The following is a 15894-nucleotide window of genomic DNA, read 5'->3' as shown; positions in this document are numbered from 1 at the left end:
TCACTTTTGAGGGCTAGTTGGCTAGAATAGCCATTTTGCACTTTGACCCCTTTGAGACTTGATCAACCCAATCTGAGGGTTTTTTAATATCATTGGAGGTTTTTGGATCCTAATAAACTTTATTTGAGTCTTTGTGGACTTGTAGAACCATTTTGGAGGGGTGTGAGCCATTTGAGCAACTTTTGAGCACTTTGCCCGTGGGGTTGACAAACCAAAGTTGATAGCCTATGTAAAATGTCTTAGTGGGGGGTTATGGGGATGAATAAAATTGAAATGAGACACTTATCTTTTTCTTGTCAAGGTGTGAGGTCTGGTTGGGAAAATCTTTTTTGAAAGGGATTGGGTTGCGAGTTGAGCAAGTGAGCAACTTGGAGCATTTTCAAGTTGTGGGAACCATACCTCTACATCAATTGGTATCAGAGAAAGTGTGATCCTTAGTAGAAGGATTGTTTCAGTTTATCTATGTCAAGGGAAGAAGATGAGGGTGAGTTGTCCTCAAGGATGACTAATGCACAGATTGTCAAGTTTTTGAGAGATCAAAACTTGGTCCACAAGCTTGAGTCCTTGCAGAAGGAGGTTGATAGACTTAATGGGGAACTTCATAAGAAAAGTGATGTAAACTCTAATATTGTTGAAGAGGGGAGTGATGTAGAACCCCTTGTGCAGGAGGAAGAAGAAGTGCCCATAAATCAGAGGCTACTTGTGAAGACCTTGAAGGCCATGGAGAGAAGAACCATGGATGTTAGGTTGGAACTACCTTCCTATGATAGGAACTTGAACCCAGATGCTTTTGTGGAATGGATTGATGCCCTCACAAGTTTCTTTGAATGTGAGGACATACCTGAAAGTCAGAGGGTTAATATTTCTAAGTCCAAGTTGAAGATTCAACCCTTACATGGTGGAATTTAACTCAAGATGATAGAGTGAAGGAGAAGAAGAATCTAGTGACCACTTGGAAGAAGATGGTTGCATTGATCAGGGATGTATATGTTCCTAATGATTATGAAGTCCAAATTCATAAGAGGAGAATGAGTTTGAGGTAAAAGGAGACGAGTGTCTGAGATTATACTCAAGAGTTCCATAAATTGGTGATGAAGTCCAATGTAGTGGAGCCTGAATGTTTGAAGCTTGCAAGATATTTGCAAGGGTTGAGAATTACCATTCAAGATGAACTCAGTCTAAGCAGCCCTCCCACAGTCCAAAAATTCTTTCAACTTGCTTTGAAGGTTGAGGAGAAACTCAAGAGGAAGAGTGATCAAAGTGGTAGAGGAAGAGGGCAAAAAGACTTTGGAAATAGGGGCAAAAATATGTCTCAAGGAAGAGGACAAGGTTCCAAAGACCTTGGTGAATCAAGTCAAGAGAATGAACAAGGGGAAGGCAACTCTAGAGGATCTTTCAGAGGAAAGAGAGGAAACTTTAGAGGAAGAGGTGGAGGAAGAGGCCTAGAAGGCATAAAGTGCTATAGATGCCATCGAATTGGGCATGTTGCATCCAAATATCCAGAGAAAGCAAACAAACAAGGTGAAAAGAGAGCAAATTTGGTGAGAGATGAGGAAACACATAGTTTTCATTCTCATGGATCCTTTGTGAAGCCTGAACAAGGAGAGATCATGATGATGAGAAGGACATTGATCAAAGCACCTAGTCCACCAGAGCCACCCCAAAGGAAGGCACTTTTCAGAACTACTTGTAGAAGTGGTGACAAAGTATGTAGTGTAGTGATTGATTCAGGTTCTACTGATAATTTGTTGTCCATTGAGGCAGTAGAGAAACTGAAATTGAAGAGGATTAAGCATCCAACACCCTACAAGGTATCATGACTTACAAAGGGGTAGCAAACCATCATTGAAGAACAAGCATGGGTGGAGTTTTCTATTCGCAAGTACAAGGACAAGGTACTTTGTGATATTGTACCCATGGATGCATGTCATTTTCTACTTGGAAGGCCATGGAAATATGACATGAAGTCAAAACATGATGGTGAGAAGAACACATACACCATCTGGTACAAAGGTGAGAAGGTAACACTACTACCCCTCCCTGATAATGGTGAAGAAGCAAAAGACTCTAAATTTTTGTTTGTTAGAGAGAAAGAGTTTTTAGAATGTTTGAATAAGGAGGATACTCCTTGTTATGCTTTGGTGGTATTGCCAAAATAGGAAGAGAGAAAGGTGCACAAGAAAAAGGAAGAACCTAGGAGGGTAGGACCAAAAGAGGTGGCATATTTGCTTGAGACCTATAAGGACATTGTTACCAAAGAATTGCCTAATACCCTACCTCCAATTAGAGAGATTAGCCATAATATTGATCTAATCCCAGGGGCTACACTCCCAAATAAGGCTGCCTATAAGTTAACACCCCAATAGAATGAGGAAATGGCAAGACAAATCCAGGAACACTTAGATAAGGGTTTGATTTCTAAAAGTATGAGTCCATGTGTTGTTCCATCCATGCTAGAACCTAAGAAAGAAGGTACATGGAGGTTATGTATAGACTCAAGGGCCATTAACAGGATCACTATCAGGTATAGGTTCCCTATGCCTAGGATTGAGGACTTGTTGGATCATCTAGGGGGTGCAAGGTGGTATTAAAAGGTGGATTTGAAGAGTGGGTACCATCAAATCAGAATAAGGGTTGGAGATTAATGGAAGACAACCTTTAGGACTAATGAAGGCCTTTATGAGTGGAGAGTGATACCATTTGGCTTGTCCAATGCACCTAGTACATTCATGAGACTCATGAATGAAGTTTTAAAACCTTTCATTGGTAAATTTGTTATTGTTTACTTGGATGACATTATTATTTTTAGTAAGAATAGAGATGAACATATGCAACATTTGAATTTGGTCCTTAAGAGATTGCAGGAAGAAAAACTCCTAATCAATGTGGACAAGTGTCTTTTTATGCAGGAAGAATTGGTGTATCTAAGTGGTTTCATAGTTTCAGGTGGAAGCATCAAGATGGATCCTAAGAAGGTGGAGAGCATCTTGAATTGTCCTTCTCCAAGGTCAATGACTGAAGTTAGAAGCTTCCATGGCTTGGCTTCCTTTTACAGGAAGTTTATAAGAGGTTTTAGCCAAGTTTGTGCACCGATCCTAGAAACAATCAAAGGGGGGTAGAAGTGCAAGTTTGTATGGACCAAGGAGGCTTAGGAGGCTTTTCAAAGTCTCAAATAAAAGGTAGCAAAGCAACCTATACTTTCTTTTCCATATTTCCAAAAGGTTTTTACAATTGAGTGTGATGCATCTAATGTTGCTATAGGGGTTGTTTTGAGTCAAGAGGGTAGGCCCATTGCATTTTTTAGTGAGAAACTCAATGAGGCAAAGAGGAAGTATTCCTCATATGATTTGGAAATGTATGCCTTAGTTCAAGCCTTGAAAAAGTGGAGGCATTATCGCCTTCCAAAAGAATTTGTTGTTTTTACTGACAATCAGGCACTTAGCTTCTTGAATAGCCAGGAGAAGTTGAGTCACAAGCATATGAAATGGGTAGAATCTATCCAAGCATATACCTTTACAATCAAACACAAAAAGGGAGTTGAAAACAAGGTGGCAGATGCCTTGAGTAGAAGATCCTTGACAGTGCAAGAGGTGAAGTTGCAAAGTGTGGGGATTGACTCCTTGAAAGGTATGTATGAAGGTGATGAAGACATTTATGATATATATAAAGTTTGTTCTGATTTTTCTCAAGAATACCATGTTGAATATGCTGATTACTTGATCCAAGATGGTTTATTGTTCAAATGACATGAACTATGCATTCCTAGGTGTTTAATGAGGGAGAATATTGTGAAAGAAAAGCATTGTGGAAGCATGAGTGGACATTTTGGGTTGGATAAAACCCTTGAACATGTAAGAAGACATTATTTTTGGCCCAAGATGCAAAGTGATGTGAAGAAATTTGTTGAAACATGCACTATTTGTCAGAAAGCCAAAGGCACTTCTACTAATGCGGGTTTGTATCAACCATTACCCATACCTACAAGGCCTTGGGAAAGTTGTAGTATGGATTTTGTAATGGGATTGCCTAGGACTCAAAAAGGCTTTGATAGCATCTTTGTTGTTATAGACAGGTTCAGCAAGATGGCACATTTCTTGCCATGTAAGAGTACAAGTGATGCAACCTATGTAGCAAATTTGTTTTTCAAAGAGATTGTAAGGATACATGGGCTTCCTCTAACAATTGTGTTTGATAGGGATGTGAAATTCATTAGCCATTTTTGGAGAACCTTATGGAAGAGGTTGAGAACAAAATTGAACTTTATTTCAGCCTACCATCCACAAATAGATGGGTAAACTAAAGTTGTGAATAGGTCCTTGGGAAACCTATTGAGATGCTTGACAAAGCAATATGGAGAGAAGTGGGATGTTGTACTTCCACAAGCTAAATTTGCATTCAATGATTCTGTGAATAGGAGTACAGGAAGGAGTCCATTTTAGATTGTGTACGGGCATAATCCAAGAGCCATCCTAGAGTTGAGAGACCTTCCACATGATGGGAAAATAAGTGCTCATGGTGAACAATTTGCTGATAGCATGAAGGAAGTGCATGATCAAGTAAGGCTAGCCCTCCAAAAGAGTTCACAAAGGTACAAAGAACTTGCTGATAAGAAGAGGAGGGATGTACAATTTCAGATTGGTGATATGGTGTGGGTGTACCTGAGGAAAGAAAGATTACCAAAGGGAAGCATACAAAGTTACTCATGAAGAAAGTGGGTCCTTGCAAGGTTTTGAAGAAACATGGGTTGAATGCCTATGAGATATCTCTTCCCTCTAACCTTGGTATTTCGCCTATCTTTAATCTATGTGATCTAACACCCTATAAAGGGCATGTTGCTGTAGGTACAAACTTCCATGTGGAGGAGATTCAAGAGGACATTGCTGATATACCTCCTCATGCACCAAAGAAGCCTGAAAAGATCATTGGTGAAAGGGTCATTAAGAAGACCAGAAATAAAGAATACAAAAAATACCTTGTGAAATGGGTAGGATAACCTATTGAAGAGGTAGTATGGATGGGTGAGGTAGAAATTCTGAAGCATGGCACTTCATTGGACCAACTTATCTCATGTGGAAATGAGATCAACCCACCTCGGGAGTATGGTGCAGGGGCACAAGCCTCAATTTCATAATTTATTGATTGAAAACTTCATGTTTTTGATAGCAAGGTGTTGGTAAGGATCAAATAATCCTTTGTTTATGTTTTGTTTTGTAATAAGGTCCTAATTATCCATTTTGTAAGGCCTAGTGGCCTAGGGTGCATTATAAACCCTATGGTCAACTATGGTCAAAGTGACTTAGGATGAGTAGAATTAGGGATTAAAGGTTTTTTTGGTCTATTTAGATCCATTTCAATATTTTTAGGTCCCTAAGTTGTTGATAAAATTAGTTTGAATGGCAAAATGCAAAAATTGTCAAAGTTGTCGATTTGTAAAGCAACTTTTCAAAAAGTTGTTGTAATTGGTTTCCCAATGTTCATAACCTTCTAAAATCAGTTTTAACATGTTGGGAAAACTATAAAATGCCTCAAAAAACTTGTGTGGGGGTTGTTGTGGTTGAAATTTGTAAAACTTGATATTTGAAATCAATAAAAAAACTACATTTTCCAGAAAATTTGTTGTTCTTTTGGTTGGTATGGAATTTCACGAACTCCAAACTAAAAAATTATTTCATGGAGAATTAGAGGGGTGAAATAAATTTCTTTTGATTCCAACCAGAGGTCTGGAGGTGGAGTATTGAGAGAGAAAAGTTGTAATAGATCCAAACAGCCCGGAAAAGTGCCCTTTCCTAGGGCTTCAACTTCAATTTCACATTTCTTCCAAATACTCCATGGGAAAATTCTAAAAATGAGTGAAATGGAGGATTTGGGAGTGTATTTTAATATCCAAAATTTTTCAGACCGAAAGGATGCAGTTTGGGTGAGATTTTATTAAATTCAGCCAGGCATCTCTATGTGACTGGTTGTGGGAATTGAATAAGATTCATGAACAATCCCCATAACTTTAGTTTTAATGCAAACCAGAAGCTATAACTCAATATTTGGTGATTATTTGGATACCCAAAGGTTTTCTAATTTCTACCATTGAGAAATTGCAGGTTTGGAGGGTAGTTCCTTTGTTAAAGTGCTCATTTAGCCCCATTTAGCCTAGTTGAGGTTTTACTAGAAATGGTATTTGTAGGAGGTTCTAGATCAAACCCTTTTGGAAAAAGTGATTTCCTAGTTTTTAATGGTGAATATAAAATAAAATTTCTTTGTCCTTTGTAGTTTTTGGGAGAGAAACCAAAAAGTCACTTTTGAGGGCTAGTTGGCTAGAATAGCTATTTTACACTTTGACCCCTTTGAGACTTGATCAACCTAATCTGAGGGTTGTTTACCATCATTGGAGGTTTTTGGATCCTAATAAACATGATTTGAGTCTTTGTGGACTTGTAAAACTATTTTGGAGGGGTGTGAGCCATTTGAGCAACTTTTGAGCACTTTGCCTGTGGGGTTGACAAACCAAAGTTGATAGCCTTTGTAAAATGTCTCAGTGGAGGGTTATGGGGATGAAAACAATTGAAATGAGACATTGATCTGTTTCTTGTCAAGGTGTGAGGTTTGGTTGGGAAAATCTCTTTTGAAAGGGATTGGGTTGCGAGTTGAGCAAGTGAGCAACTTGGAGCATTTTCAAGTTGTTGGAACCATACCTCTACATCAGGAACCCTATGCAAAAACATAAATTAGATAATATTTAAACTTTGAAATCAAAATAAATAAATCAATGTTATAAATTAATTAAATAATATAATTATTTGATAATTAAATGACAAACAATTTAATAGATGAAGTATAATATTTTATAAAGCTATAAATTAGATACTAAATTAGAGAGTTAAATTAAATAAATAAAATAATCAATTTATTCGTAAGTTAGACTGTTTTAAAGATTTATAAATTACAATTATTAAAATTATAAAATTTGATATGTGTGAATTAGATAGTAAATATATATAGAGAGGATAAATTGTAAATTATAAGGTTTACATGCGTGAATTAAAAAAAGAAGAAAAAGATAATAAAAGATAAAAAGCATTAATATTATAAAGTAGTATTTTGACATGCAATAGGTATTGCATTAAAATAGCTAATCATGCGTAATTCAAATTAAATAAGAAAAATTAGTTGATTTTCAAAGAAGTAATAATAGACTAAAATATAATCATGCAAAAATAAGTAAAAGACTAAAGATATATTTTCGAAAACTAAATCTTTAATGCATATAGAAATTAGTAAATTCATGTAGTCTTTATTATAATTAGCTAAGTTTTAGTTTTAGAGCTCATTATTAAATTATTTTCAAAGCATGCATTAAATCAAACCTAGCCTAAATATTTATAAATATAGGGTTCAATATTATGATTGATCATCTAATTCTTATTGTTCGCATTCTTCCTGAGTTGAATTAGTTGGTAGGAAAGAGGATCTTGACTGGCAAAGGTGAACGGTGGAGGTACTGTAGCTAAGTGTTATTCACCAATTTGGCTGGTGAAGGTTTTATCTCTACAAGGTAATTAGTTTGATTCTTTGTGTTGATTCCTTGCTTGATGGATTGGATGCTATGTAATTTGCAGAAGAATCACCCAGGTCACCTTCCCCACGCTTTTCCTTCTCTTCACGCCTCCTCTGTCTGATCTCTACCCCCATCAATTCTTTTTGTTATGCCTCTAACAATAGTAGGGAATGCAGTTGGAAGGGGGCGAATTTGAAGGAGGGGGGCGATGGTTTGACTTCCCCATGCCTTTTCTCCTTCTTCCATCATCACGCCCACTCTCCCTGTCTTCATGTCTTCTCCCATGCCTCTCCCTCTTTCCCCACCACGTAGGCATTCAAAAATAAAGTGGAGGGAGGGGGAGGGAGAGGGAGAGGGGGAGGGAGGGGATGAGCTTAGAAGAGAGGAGATGTCTTTCCTCCCATGCCTTACTCCCTCTCTTAACCCACTCCTCTCCCACGTCTTCTGATTAGGTCTATAAGGAATTGTGTGAAGGGAGTAGATATGGGAGTAGTTTGAGAGAACAAAGCGACCCTTTTCTTTTTCCATTTTTCTATTATTTGGTAGAATACTTTCCGTAAACCATGCCTTCCTTGGATAGCTAGTTGAAGTTCCAAGTGAAATAGAGACTGTAGTCATATTAGTCAAATCGATTGCCTGAGATTATTAAATTTTATTAATCCCATTTAAATTCTGTAGTCAGATTTATTGGCCGGTCTTACTCTTTTTCTTTATAAATTATTTGTATTACTCGGTTGTAATTTCCAGTCGATAGTAACTAAGTCATTTTTGGGAGTTGTAATTTCTTTATTTCACAATATCAAATATAGTAAGGGAAATTTATATTTATAATAAATGGAAAAATTCTAAATATGAGAGTTTATTTTAGATTAGAACATGTTTAGAAAGAATAAATCATTACAAGTATAAATATAGAGACATATACATATGTAAAGAGATTGATTGAAATTCTGAAATATAGGAAAGAATATTGAATTAATATGAAATAAAAATAATAATAATAAAACTAAATGATATTAATCTTGGAGGGGTTAAATCATTTATTTTATGTCTATGCGGGATGTTTATGGAAAAGTGTGCTTGATTATGGGTTAACTAGGGAAGGGTGAATTTTCTTCACCTCTCTAATAGGGTAATGATGGCCATCAAATTATTATTTTTTCTCCCTTCCATAACACATGTAGTTAGTTCAACATGATGGGTTGTTGGTTCTACATGCATGCACAGGTTCCATTCTCGCCAGTTGGTACCAGCTTGCTAGGATAGTTCATCGTGAGTAATGAGAGCTTATCATGAACACCGAGAAGCTTATGCTTCGTTTGATTGGGCTGATAAAATGCCTGGGTCATATGTCTGTCATCCGGTTTCCACCTAGATGATACATCCAAAGACAAAGAATTAGAGATTCCAGATAAATTTTATGTAATTATTATATGATGCATATTTTATCTTATTGTAAAGACCATAATGGTCAAATGTAAAAGTTATGTAAAAGACTTACGAGGTCCATGATGTAATGTGACAAAAAATCACCATGCAATGTAACTAACAAAAAGAAAACAAAAAAAACTACTAACATACTAACCCACTAACATGCATTGATTTACTTTCCGCATGCATGCATGTTCGTATTTAATTTTTAGTTAGTTAATTTAATTATGCATTTTGCATGTTAATTTAATTTGTAATAACTCATGCAACGTTACTTTTGTTTTCTTTCATGAATGCATGCACACACTTTAATTCGAAATCATTGATAATTATATGGTTAATCCATGTTACTTTACCATCATGTGCATTTTACTTCTGTTTCACTTTTGTTACATGCATGAAAGTTTTCACGAATTGCATGGATGTTAAGATCACTCCTTTATTAATTGCATGTCAGTTATCGTAAACATCGTGTGTGCATTAATGAGGATTTAATTTAATTTAAATTGTGAGTTACTATGGTGGTTTAACTAGGGTTAGGACAAGTAGGTCCTTACAATTTTACTCGGGGTTTTAGGGCCCCTTCAAAACTTGATTTTTCCTTTAATACAAAATTATATAGTTGTGTTCTTCAGATAGTTTTTTTGCACCACTATTTCTAGTTTTATTATTAAGAGCATTATCATTATGAAACATAATATAGCTTTGCAATTTTTCTTTTCATCAAAAGATGCTTTAAAATTATTTTTTAAAATTATTCAAATTTGGTAGTATGTGCACTATTCTTTTTAATGTGCCATTTTTTAATAAATTGAGATCTTCATCTAAGATTGATTTATAAAATCCATCAAAATATTGTTAGGGGCTCTAAGATTTGTTTGAGTTACTCTTTTTCTTGATTCTTTAAAGATTTTTAGTAATGCCACTTTCAATTATTGTAGTCAATTAAAAATCTATTTTCTTACATTCAACCCCTATTTTCTCTATTTGGGTATATAAGTATGAAATTTTAATTAAATAATCAACAATTTTCCAAAACCACCATGATCTAAATTATCAAATTTTCTTCCATGCAAACCATATTGACAATATCAACATCTTTATAAATCATTTTCTGATTTCTCATAATTCTATTGAAAATAAGATTGTGTATGTTACCAGATCTTCTGATAAAATTCAAGTTCAAAGCTTTACCATTGATACTTTTTGTTTCTTCCAATTCACATTTTCAAATCTTCTTTATCATATTATTGAGATTATGAAATTTCTTTATTGATCATTCTTTGTAGTGCTTTCTTCCTTAGACATTCTTAATTGCGTCTTCTAATAGATACAAGATCACTTTTAAAAAAAAAATGATAGAAAAAAATTACAATTAAATAAATTAATCATATTTAACAAATCAATTTCAATTCTCACATAGATAAGAAAACTAAATCTAATAAAACATCCACCCTTAACATCAAAAATTTAATTTTATTGAAATTATGAAATTTCTTTATTAATCATACTTTGTAGTGCCTTCTTCCTTAGAACATTCTTAACTGCATTTTCTTATCTACGAAATCACTTTTATAAAAAAAAATTGATATAAAAAGAACACAATTAAATAAATTAAAACAAATTTACCAAATCAATTTCAATTGTCACATAGATAAGAAAACTAATCTAATAAAGTTGAACATCAAAAAGCTAATTTTATTACCATGTAAAAGAGGCCCAAAACAGAGTAGCTAGGCAATATAACACAATAACAAGGCAGCAAACAGCAAAGCAGGACATGAAAAGCATAGTACAGTCTCAAATATAAAGGAATCTTAATCTGTGCAGTCTCCTATTTTCAGAAGTTTCATAATTTCAAGTTTTTTAACTCACTCGATCGCTGGTCTATACTTTCACGAGCATACACAGAGCGGCTAGTAAGGAAAAGCTTCAATTACAGACTGCAATGCCGGTATGGGAATAACATTGAAACGAGGAAATCCTGCTTCCTTTAACAGATTCTTCCACTCCTCCTCACTTCTCTCTTTCCCACCACTGGTGTGCGCAATCATTGCCAGATCAAACACAAGACCCAAACTAGGATCCACCCGTCTTCTCTCTGGCATTCAGAACCGCATCCACAATGATCGCCTTCCCTGTTTCTGGAATCGCCTTTCTGCATTGTTTCAGAATCTTTACGCAGTCCTCGTCCGCCCAATCATGCAAGATCCACTGCAAAAATTCAAGAAAATAAACAAAATATGCATTGGAAAACCCTCCTCCATACAAAACAAGCACCGAATTCGATCCACCGACCTTCATGAATACAGCGTCTGCGGGGGCACCTCTTTGAACACGTCTCCTCCAACATGCTTTACCCCTGCATTATGAAAAAAGAAGTATAACATTTTGAGTCAATGAAACGAAAAGCAAGTCCATTTAAGCCCACCCGTTTCGTTGTTAAAAGCCGTATAGTTAAATTATTTATACCCGGGAAATGGGGAGCCGTAGCTATAACGTGGGGGAGATCGTAGTTGATGCCGTTAATAGTTGGATGGGCCTTCACAATCTCTGCGAGGGTCGTTCCGATTCCGCCTGCGACGTCCACCATGGAATTCAAGCCCTGAAACCCCTCGTATTTAGACAAGATGACTTTCATAACGATAGTAGTGTTGCAAGTCATGGCTTGGTTGAAGAGGTCGTTGTGATCAGAGTGCGCCGCAGCGTAGTCCCAAAGATGCAGGCCGTGAGCCTTCTCGAACGCCACACCACCGTGGAGGACGCACTCGTTGAAATAGTGCCACGACGCCATCATCGTCACGTTCATCTCCAAAAGTAGCATGGCAGTCAGGGAGAGCGACGGCTCTTTTAAGAACCATTTAGAAGCGGGCGTAAGGCCGTATCTCACTTCACCCGTGCCTCCGGTCGTGTCGGCTCTGAAGAAACTCTTGGCAACGAGGAAGCGGAGGATTCTGAAGAGGCAATTGACGTCGGGCTTTTGGCTGGGAAGCTCCGCTGCGATTTGTGAGAGGGAAAGCGTTGCTTTGGGACCGTGGCGCGCGATGATGTCGGGGATTCCGAGCAAAACGACGGATTTTACTGCCAGAGAGTCCACAAACGCAAATGTGTATTTCCATGCGTCCGCTTGTCCGGCGAGTTTTTCCTCCTCGCTCTCGAACATGCCATCATAGTTTTCTCCATTTTTGGAGGGCTTATCAGCTGCTGGGCTATCCATATTTCCAACTTTCGTAAACTCTTAATGATTGAGATATGGACACCCAGAAAAGGCCCAATGATTACAATATATATATAATAATAATAATAATAATAATAATAAACATTGAGATACCATAATGATGGCTCTCCTCAAACAACCCTCGGTTCTACGGTCAGCATTGGAATCAAACATAATATTTCTTTCTCTTTTTTTAATGTACTTAAATATTTTAAATTTGGGATTTAGCTGGCTTTCTCATCTACCCCATTGCCCTTGCTGCAAGCATTATTATTACTAGCAATTGCACCTTGGTGTGCAATGGGTACGCCGAAAAGGTTTCGAAGATCAATTATGACATAATTTGATATTTTTTTGCATACAATTGAAGGAAACATATAGTGATAGAGAGATATGGAGACATAATGAGATGGAAAAATTGTGTGTGTGTGTGTGTGTGTGAGAGAGAGAGAGAGAGAGAGAGAGAGAGAGAGAGAGAGAGAGAGAGAGAGAGAGAGAGAGAGAGAGAGAGAGAGAGAGGATGGGGTGACATAAACAAGTTATAAAGAGAGAGAGGGGAGAAACATAAAAAGATAAAGATAAAGATGGAGAGGGATATATAGAGAGAGGGCGAGGGAGAAAAATATTGAGGAGAGAGGGGAGATTACCAAAAAAATAATTGATAGAGAGAGAGAGAGAGAGAGAGAGAGAGAGAGAGAGAGAGAGAGAGAGAGAGAGAGAGAGAGAGAGAGAGAGAGAGAGAGAGAGAGAGAGAGAGGATGGGGTGACATAAACAAGTTATAAAGAGAGAGAGGGAGAAACATAAAAAGATAAAGATAAAGATGGAGAGGGATATATAGAGAGAGGGCGAGGGAGAAAAATATTGAGGAGAGGGGAGAATACCAAAAAAATAATTGAGAGAGAGAGAGAGAGAGAGAGAGAGAGAGAGAGAGAGAGAGAGAGAGAGAGAGAGAGAGAGAGAGAGAGAGAGAGAGAGAGAGAGAGAGCTTTGGTAAGATAGAGTGGGTGAGATATAGATAGGAGAGATGAAGGAGAGAGAGAAATAGAGATAGATAATAAGAAAGGGGGAAATTGATAGGAAAAAAGATAAAGATATAGTTTAAGTTACTTATAAAGAGTGGAGAGAGGGATATAGAGAGGAGAGATAGAGTAAGGGGAGATAGAGAGATATAAATAGAGAGGGAGAAACATGGAGTAAGAGAGTGTGTATGAGAGAGAGAAAGAGGGTTAAATAGGGAGTGTGTGAGTGAGTGAGACAAATGGAGATAGAGATAGAGAGGGATATATATACAAAAATATAGAAATCTAGAGAAGGACAAATATAAAGTAGAGGATAATTAGAGAGATATAGCAATATGGAGTGATAGGGAGAGAGATATAGGGAGGGTAAGAAGAGAGAGAGAGAGAGAGAGAGAGAGAGAGAGAGAGAGAGAGAGAGAGAGAGAGAGAGAGAGAGAGAGAGAGAGAGAGAGAGAGAGAGAGATTAACTCATGTTTCTCATATCATACGACTCTTCAAAAGGAGCATTTATCTTCTTACCATTCTTATGATGAAGGAGAAATGTATCTAGGTGACACTAGTTTGCATCAAATTTTTGGTTGTAGGAAGATACAATTGTTTTTAATCTTGGTGGGGAAGAGTGTCTCATGGAACATTATTGTTACATGCTGACCAATAACAACTAAATGCACTTTGTAGACATAGAGGATTAAGATAGCTTCCACTGTCTTGAATGACTAAATGTGCCTATCAATCATAGATTCTGATTACCTTAGATATCATAAATTGATTAAAAATGCATATAAATTTATTCAATAAAAAACATTCATCATTAATAATACAATTTTTTTTAATTAGATTAGTAATCCTTATTTCCTACAAACTATCATATTGATTTCAAGGTTAAAGTATGATAAAATTTGATCTTCTCAATATGCTTTTTTTTTGTTCTTTAAAATTTAAGTAATAATGTATTGAATAAATATTTAAATTTATTTTAAAAAACTATAAGAAAAGGCTAAAGTCTTGGACACCAAAATAACATATACATGATCAAGATTTTGTTTTTCATTGACCATTTCACCCTCCTACTTGTTATAAATAGAACATTCTCAAATTGTTGATGTTTTGATGATTCAAATTCCCTAGTAGGTGATCATGTCAATGGATGGAGTGAAGCCTACTGGCAATTGAATATATTTTTACTCTATAAGATGGTATGTGGAGTTTAGTGTATGTATTATCAAGGTTATGGAAAAAAATATGCTCCATGCAAGGTTTACATTGAAATGCAAAATATACTTGTAGCAATACTCATTACTGGACATAAAAAATTTGAATGCAAAGTAGTGTAAAGGTAAACTATGTGTTGAAGACCATTTGTAGTTGGGAAAAAAAAAATGGATTACTTTGTTCAAACATATAAACCCAATCTAAATTATTTTGACCATTAAACAAAGGAATTCTTCTAAAAAGAACCTTTTGAAGGCATAATTTATTATGCTTTCTCCTTTTTAGATGGTATAATTGAAATTGTATTTGACTAATATTTAAGAGCCACTAATATGCTTCAACATGTGTTGAATGTGTATGGCCATGTCACATGTGTGAATATTATGCTACAAGATATCAAACTCATAGGGTGATAATGACATTTTGGATAGGTGCTACTATATATTTGATGTGTATGTTACAAATTGTCAAACATGATATACTATGAAACCCACCCTACTTGGTGTGCTTCATGACATGACCTTCTCATGTCTTTTGTATATCTTGTGTTTCATGTAGTGTATTGTGGTAGCATTGACATGTTATTCGATCATTGAAGACCTTCCAACTATTAGGATTAATTCTATCTATTTAGGATATGTGTGATATGTATTGATTATAAATTATTGATACTAAATAAAATTATAAGCAAGCAATATTCATTAAAGTAGATCTTAGTTGTTCTTTTGAAGAGGTTTCATGTATTGTGCATTTAGTATGGGAGAATAATTCATTAATTCTCAAATCTTATATTCATTATATAAAATACAATTATGTTTTTTCTTAATAAAACTAAATTATCTTAGTTATGCTAGGGATGCACAACTTGAATGAAAAAACACTTGCATGATTTTAATGTTGGGCTCAAATAATTAAATTTAGATTTGTAAAAATGTAGTTGTGTTGGTTGGGCTCTAATCTAAAACAACTAATTTAACTTGATGCATTGTAATAAGCATTTAATCTTTTTATTATGCTTTCTCATTGCCGATATATAGTAGTGTACATTGTGATAATCATATTCCACGAGATGTTATCTTATTCTTCTTTCATTTATATGATCAAACAACTATAGGTGCCTACCAATTTTTTATTCTTAACATATATGTAAACATGCTTAATTTTAACAAATTACTATTACTTTTTCATTTTTTTATAATTTGTTCATTTTGTTGTGATGAAATAACCTAATTGGGGGCATTATAATCTTTACAATGACAATATTATAATAAAATTCTATATTGCTTAATTTTTCTTTTAATTTGTTTTTGTGTTGTCTTAGGGCTCTTAACAAAATTACCATTATGTTTAATAATGTCCTTTGTGTTTGCATGAAAAGGGGTAGGTCTATTGCAATAGTTGTTTATGTCATGGATCAAAATTGCATATACTTGACAAATATGATAAATATGACTTGAAGTAGGTT

At 35.5% G+C, this 15894-nt stretch overlaps 1 long non-coding RNA gene and 1 pseudogene across 1 annotated transcript; one reads left to right on the top strand and one right to left on the bottom strand.

The window, feature by feature from the left end:
* The first annotated feature begins 7437 nt into the window (after nucleotides 1-7437).
* On the top strand, nucleotides 7438-9208 carry LOC131073485 (uncharacterized). Its single transcript, XR_009112879.2, has 2 exons — nucleotides 7438-7546; nucleotides 8777-9208. It is a non-coding gene; the product is annotated as an uncharacterized LOC131073485 (long non-coding RNA).
* A 1551-nt stretch (nucleotides 9209-10759) lies between these two features.
* LOC131073483 ((R,S)-reticuline 7-O-methyltransferase-like) lies at nucleotides 10760-12143 on the bottom strand (annotated as a pseudogene).
* Between the last annotated feature and the right edge of the window lie 3751 nt (nucleotides 12144-15894).

Source organism: Cryptomeria japonica, chromosome 1, assembly GCF_030272615.1.
Source record: "Cryptomeria japonica chromosome 1, Sugi_1.0, whole genome shotgun sequence".
Classification (NCBI taxonomy): domain Eukaryota; kingdom Viridiplantae; phylum Streptophyta; class Pinopsida; order Cupressales; family Cupressaceae; genus Cryptomeria; species Cryptomeria japonica.
Note: the sequence above shows the minus strand (reverse complement) of the source record. Positions and strands in the feature narration are given on the sequence as shown.